The sequence below is a fragment of the Fundulus heteroclitus genome, chromosome 23, assembly GCF_011125445.2.
Source record: "Fundulus heteroclitus isolate FHET01 chromosome 23, MU-UCD_Fhet_4.1, whole genome shotgun sequence".
Lineage (NCBI taxonomy): Eukaryota > Metazoa > Chordata > Actinopteri > Cyprinodontiformes > Fundulidae > Fundulus > Fundulus heteroclitus.
The window spans coordinates 33,245,932-33,253,048 of record NC_046383.1 but is presented as its reverse complement, the minus strand read 5'-3'; the positions used below and the strand labels follow the sequence as shown (position 1 = coordinate 33,253,048).

The 7,117-nt window shown below is 38.2% G+C and overlaps 1 long non-coding RNA gene across 1 annotated transcript; it reads right to left on the bottom strand.

The window, feature by feature from the left end:
- Positions 1 to 4,191: 4,191 nt before the first annotated feature.
- LOC118557399 lies at positions 4,192 to 5,155 on the bottom strand. Its single transcript, XR_004927852.1, has 2 exons — positions 5,042 to 5,155; positions 4,192 to 4,661 (listed from the first exon to the last, which is right to left on the bottom strand). It is a non-coding gene; the product is annotated as an uncharacterized LOC118557399 (long non-coding RNA).
- Between the last annotated feature and the right edge of the window lie 1,962 nt (positions 5,156 to 7,117).

The following is a 7,117-nucleotide window of genomic DNA, read 5'->3' as shown; positions in this document are numbered from 1 at the left end:
CATCTCTAAATAACATCCCTACTTCCCATCAGCATCACCACCTCCAGTGTCAAGATAGGGCAGCAAAGGAAACCGTGACCCCCTCGTAGTGCAAGTTAAATCCATTGTAAATAATCTATCAAGGAGGATCAGGCTGCATGAAACTATCCACTTAGACATATTGATTGTTTGCTGTGCAAAGAAAGGCAGCCCACTTTACCCTGAGAAAGCTTGTCACTGGGCTGCAGGTGGAGGAAGACGATGTACGTATCTCGGTTTCAAAGCTCCTGAGCATCAAACATGGATTTTATCACTGTGGCCTACTTTGCACCAAGCACTAATAATACATCTAGATGTAGATCAGTGAGGATTGGGGGAGGGGGAGGAGAGGGGGGGGGGGGTCTTTCCTCCAGGCTGATGGTTTGATTAACTTGCCCATTGAAGGCACTGATAAATAGGTTGGATAACAGATATAAGGAAGACGTTGCACCATTCTTACCTGTATTAAAGTTGAAGGCAGGAAAAACAGTGGCTGGTACTAATGTCTGATTGTGATACAGTTTTATAGGTAACACAAAAGGTCCATGATTATATTTAGACAAACAGTGCTATTAGTGTTAGGGACGCTCCGACAGGAAAATCTGAGTCCACATCGATGTCCGATATTAATATTCCCATTATAGCTGATAACCAATATTTCCCTGTCCTTTCAACGCCACAAAAATACAGCCACACGTCTTTGTCATTTTATATTCACTCAGTGGCCGGTATATAAGGTACGGGCTAGGGCATTTAACCAGATATGTGTTTTCCTTGTAAATTTCATATTATGTTGCAGTTAAGCAGCATGTCATTTTTTTTCAGCTAAAAAGGGTTGTATAAATTCAATTTACTTATGTACTTCCTTGCTTACACCTGTTTAATTGCTTGCTGGCACAAATCGCCAATCAGCTAATAACTTGGCAGCAATTCAATTGCATTTAGGGATTTTGGACATGGTGAAGATGGTGTAACTTCTTTTTTGGAACACGTTGGCCCCTTTGTGTACCTGACCATCGTTGCTGACCATGTCCACGCCTTTATGACCACACTGTGACCATCCTCGGATTGGCTACTTGCAGCAGAGTAACGCATCACGCCACTAGTCTCGAATCATCTCCGTTGAGGAAACTGGTTTTCTTTACACAAGAGTCAGTTTCCTAGAACCTTCTGCCCCTTTTCCACGGTGACCCATCACTTCTACAGCGGATCTCACAGCAGACACGCTGCATTGTCACCTGGAGAGAAGGATATTAGCTCACTGGCATGCCTATAGCTAGATTTAGAGACAGTGCTTTGGAAGTGGTGAGAAACAAAAACACTGAAGTATCCTACTTGTGGGTGGATATGCTGCATGTGTAGGTGGAGTTGTAAATATTTAATCTTGTTATACACTGGATGGGCAGAAACATCAGTGATTCGGCTTGTTTGTGCAAATTAGCTGTAAGTCGTGACAAGCAGAGGGCTCTGCTCTCCAGCCCCCGTTTCCCCAAACACATGGATCCCATGTGTTTGGGGAAACATGTTCAATATAGTAGCCGTCATCCTCCAAAAAGCTATTGAAGGCCGCCCTTATCTGCACTGTCCAAAAAGGCCCTTTGTTGTAGCGCACAGAGCCAAGAATAAACATAGTTTCCCTGGAATGGGTGTGACAGTTGTGAAGGTACATGAAGCCATGTTGGATGGAACATGCCAAACACTGTGCAAATGCAAAGTTCATGAGCACTGTCTGTTTTTTGTGATTGACGTTTGTATTTCGTTCTTAAAGCACATGCTTCTGGAGCCTTTCTGAGGGAATTGCATGACATCGTTCTATGAAACCACACAGAGCTTTGTGTGTGTGAGACAACCCAGAGCTGCAGCTCAGTACTAATTGCAAAGGAACTTATGAAGACTGGAACATGTTAAAAAAATAAAAATAAGATTTTGTGCGTTGAAGAGGCTGGCTGGAAGACATGGGAGAATGTACTTCACAGTTCTTACATTCTAGTTCAGTCATTGCAATGCATTTGATCAACTGTTTTGTTTCCTTTTGTGCAACATATATATAGTATACTCGCCTTCCCCTATCCCTGTTCTAGCTAGTTTTACAAGTTGAAGTGTCTTTTCTTGCTCCTTCTTCCAGTTGATTTCTGTGATTTTATTTATGTGTCCTGTTTGCTCTTAAATGGATGCCAAGACATTTTGAAAATGTAGTCTCATATATGTGCAAAGGTTGTAGGAAAGAGTACAGAATTTCATTTCAACATTCCAGAGTAAAGGGGAACAGCAACAACACGCTGTTATTAAGCTCAACGGTCTGGACTGTTTAAGTACGGTAGAATACTAGAGTCGGTGAAATTGCATTTTATTAAAATTATGTTTTCATAGTCCTCATATAAAAACGAGGGACGCTAACTGTAAGCTGAAGCTCACTGGGGGTTCCAGTTTTCTTTGATCTAAACATCCCCCTGGAGTCGAGGCAGAAGGTTTTTTTTTTTATTGTGTGATGGGAGGCCTAGTTTGAAGACTTTGTCATTGATGTCAAAATCATTTCACACCATTTATCCCCAAAAAAATGATAATATTTGAAAACAGGGCAGCTGTTACCCCCATGATCAGTAACAGTTTTTGTCTTTTCTATAGCTTGTATGGTCTGAAACAAAATTCATTTTCCAAGTGTCATCTTAACATGTTGGTTCACTGGTTTCTGACAATGTCATTCTGAAAGTGCTGTAAAATAGCAGTTTACTGTTGTTCTTTTAACACAAGCCTTAACAGTGTTTTTTTCCCCCCTTATTTTATAACTTGATTCAGACTAATAAACCTGAAGAGACAATGTGGCTGCTTGTAAGCGTTCATGTTCTTGGATCGTATCCATCTTCTTTGTAAAGGTCTTCTTCTGTAATACTGTTAAGAATCCCCAAACATGACTTTAGATAAAATTGCTGAAGAAAGTTTCTCCGGTTTAGCTTCCTTCGTTAGGTTCAGCTTTTCCAAACTAATAAAAGTTGTCATCCATCCTTCCATCCATCCATCCATGCATCCCGTGCTCAGGCTTGGTCTGGTTGTTGCGCCCCCCGGTGGGTGGGTGGCAGTCTCCACAACCTCCACCTCACCACAGCATCAGAACACAGGCTTCACAGCGGGCCCACCTCTCCAGAAGGATGTCGACGGCCAGCTCCATAGATATCCATAATAAAGGCTAGATGTCTCGTCCGCGCTGCTGGCCAATGAGGGTCGACGTCCGCACGTGGCGGCCATCTTGCCACAGGCAGCTCGCTCATTCGTAACATTGTGTTTCAATGGCGCATGTACTTAAATAACCATAACTTCCTCAATTGTCTAACGATTCTCAAACTGTTTGGTTTGTTAAACAAAAGTCAGACATGTAGTTATGACACTGCACACTTATGAATAATTATAACCATGGAATTTCATATAAAAAGAACATTGAATAGAACATACAGGTGCAATAAATATACAAATGCACAAGGTATTTATGTTAAATCAATATATGCTATTAAAACTCAATGGCAACATGATATATATATATATATATATATATATATATATATATATATATATATATATATATATATATATATATATATATATATATATATACACATATATATATATATATATATATACACATATATATATATATATATGTGTGTATATATATACACATATATATATATACACATATATATATATATGTATGTATATATATATATATATATATATATATATATATATATATATATATATATATATATATATAAACACTTTTTTTAGGGTGTGATTAATTATTCCACAGTTCTAATTTATTTATATTTACATACATACTTTTATAATATGAATATTACTGTTATAATAAAATATGAAATACTGACAAAAAAGGCTTATTGTGTGGCAACCTCTTGGTGTAGAAGCATAATCCAGGTTTCAAATTAAAGGTAACACTTTGAAGTTTCATGTAGACTATTCGGATTATATATCAGGAGTAATTACACAAAAGTTCCTATTTTTAAACCATTGTAAAAGTGACATTTATTTGCTATTAAAATTGGTACAATAGTCCCATTCACAAGTATATATAGATGTAGCATGTTGAAATCCCCACCTACACTACTGTGATGGTATACACATGGAAGACAGAGATTTAAAAAATGACCCAAAAAACATAGCTTGGCTAATGCCCTTTGAAAAGGACGGTTTTATTGAGCTTCTGTTGCATGTTGTTGCTCTGTAAGCTAAGGTTAGTTATTTTGGCAATGTGGTGCAGCCTTAACTTAAAAAACAAGGACACAACCAACATTAACAGCGTATGGTGGTGGCTGTCTATGCCATACTGTGTTTCTCCGATGTGCTCTCTGAGCACAAACACATCCTCTGACCCTATCCTCTTCCGTACAATGTACACAACCTCTAGCACTTTGATAGGCTGTGATCGTCTGGTACATGAGGTCTGACGAATGACCCACTCTGCTGTCCTGACCACATCACTGTGCCTTCTGATGGAATCACCAGATTTCCATTGTTTTTTAACTTCAGCAGGTGGTAGCTCTGGTCCTTGATGGCAGATGCAGCATCTGTTACCAAGCTGGCACGACAGACATCACAGGACAGCTTCTTCAGAGCCCGTCGCTCAACAAATCCTGAAATAAGAGTTGGTATATTAAAATAATTTATAATAACCATGGGGAAATTAGGGGAACATTTATCTTTTTGGACCATTGTGAGATTGATTTCCCTCAAATTTACACCAAAGAGTAATTGTCATACAATCGTTATTGGTGTCAGTAAAACCTATATAATTGACCAGTGGTCTCAGCCTTGATAACTTGCGCAAGTAGCCGTGATGCGCAACTATGCTGCATGATTAAGTTATTTTTCAACAAGAAAATCTGCAATTTTGACATGTTCATGCATCAAGAATTATAGCCACGTTCATAACGTTTGTAAGAAACCAAACTGTTTGTAAATCCGTCAAGAATTCAATGAGATAAGAGTATTTGTGTTCGTGCTGATCACTCACCTTACATTAGGTACCACAGAGCACGCCAGAAAGCTTGCCTGAGGCAAGATGGCCGCCGGTGATGACGTTTGAGACTCCGCCGTAAGACATCTAGCCTTTATTATGGATATCTATGGCCAGCTCCACCAGTGTGTCCACCTGGATTCAGAGACGTTGCTATGGAGACAAGACGCCATTTTTTAAAAGTTGCAAAATGCAAATGACCATGGAATAATTTATCCCATTTATCTTTTCCCACTCAAAATAAAAAACTATCAGATCATACAGTTTTTCCTCCAAACTTTGTCTCTTAGAATATTATAATGCCGAATAAAATTTAATTAGGAAAATATAGGCAGATTAGCATCAAAATGCAGTAAACGAGCCAGTTGAATCGCCATTGTTTCATCTAAAACTAATTAGATTCAAGTGAGTCCCAGGTTGGGGAAATAAACAGGAAGGTCCCCTGATGTTAATGCTTTCTTAAGAGTCCTGACCGCAGAATCCATTATGGCTGCCCTATATTTAAACATACAGTGGTGGGCTGTGTCAACTTTTGGTACATCTCATTAAATGCATAAAATGCATTTATAACTTCTCTTTGTCAACATGTTCCTTTAGTTTTTTGATGCATAAACTAGATATATAAGTATTGATTATCAACTTGCTAACAGTAATTAGTCTATCCATTACGTACAGCAACTGTACTGAAATGTACACACCCTTTTAAAAATGGGTGATGATCTAGGGATGTGAAAAAATGACAAAATGTGCAAACTTTTTCAGCCTACTACGTGGCATCCTTCATGTACAATCCAACTAAAAAAAAAAAAAGAAAAGAAAAAAGGCACAATGCATAAGAATGCTCTTATACTCAAACTTTGTTAAACCGTTTGATTTGATTTCAGCATTAAAGCTTCCTTTGTAAAACTCTACCACTATCACACATGTTGACTTTGACTGTATTTGTCACCTCTGCCTTCCAAATGTTCTCCGCATTTATCCGACAGTGAGGGTATATCTTGTCCACGGTCTTCTTAAGTCAGATTTAGCTCAGGACTGGCCTGGTCGTTCCAAAACTTTAATCTTCCCCTATTTAGGTCCTTTGTTGTGTTCATTTGGATGTTTACTTGGCCCCAAATGATTTTGAAAAAGAAAACAATTTTCCATTTTCTGCCTTTAGAGTAATCTGGAGTCCTTGTGTCAAAACAGACTGGTATTTTGGATCGTTGATCATTTCTTTCAACTCAACAAAACCTCCAGTTCTATCTGAAGAAAAGTAACCACAGAGCATGATGCTGCCACCGTTATGTTTTATTATGGGTGTGCCGTTCTTTCGCAAATGTTCAGAGTTGTTTTATTGTTCAGCTTGCCATTCAAAATTTTGGCCAGATTCACGTCTGGTTTCAGCAGACCATAATGCATGCACATGGCATTGGACTGATCCGGGCCTTGATGTTTTCTGTGGAAGAATAGGCCTGTGTTCTAACATCCAACTCCTCACTTCAATAATACAGAAAAGGAGAGTTTTTTTGTCACGGGAGAACACAAGTATTTGGCAGAGTCCTTCAGTGTTGCTGCTTGACCCTTGGCAGCCTCCCTTACTTTTTGTAGTCTTTTCTTTTCATCCACTTTAGAGAATTTTCCAGTTTTTGTCATTGCACTCCTATTTCACATTTTCTCAAGCTATTGTTGATTTTTTTCCTCTTTCTTTTCATTGCTAAGATGGATTGGCATCTCACTACTGTATCAGTCTCATTAAACTAATATATTCCCAATTCTATCTAGAGCAGGGGCCTGCAACCTTTACAGTCTAAAGAGCCATTTTGCCTACAGCCCACGTGAATTAAACTCGTCCAGAGCCACAAATCTTTCCTGGCCTTTTGAAAAAAGACAAGTTATAATTTTTTATAAAGATCTACTGTAGGAAATATGTTGTCATCGTTAAAGAAACACCATTTTATGTCTATTTTGAGGTTTAAAAAAAGAGGATGGATGGGATGTTTATATTTGTGGATAATGATGTAAAAAAAAACATAGTTTCCAACATAATGAAAAAATATTGATTTAAAATTAAATATTACTGGCACTTTTAGA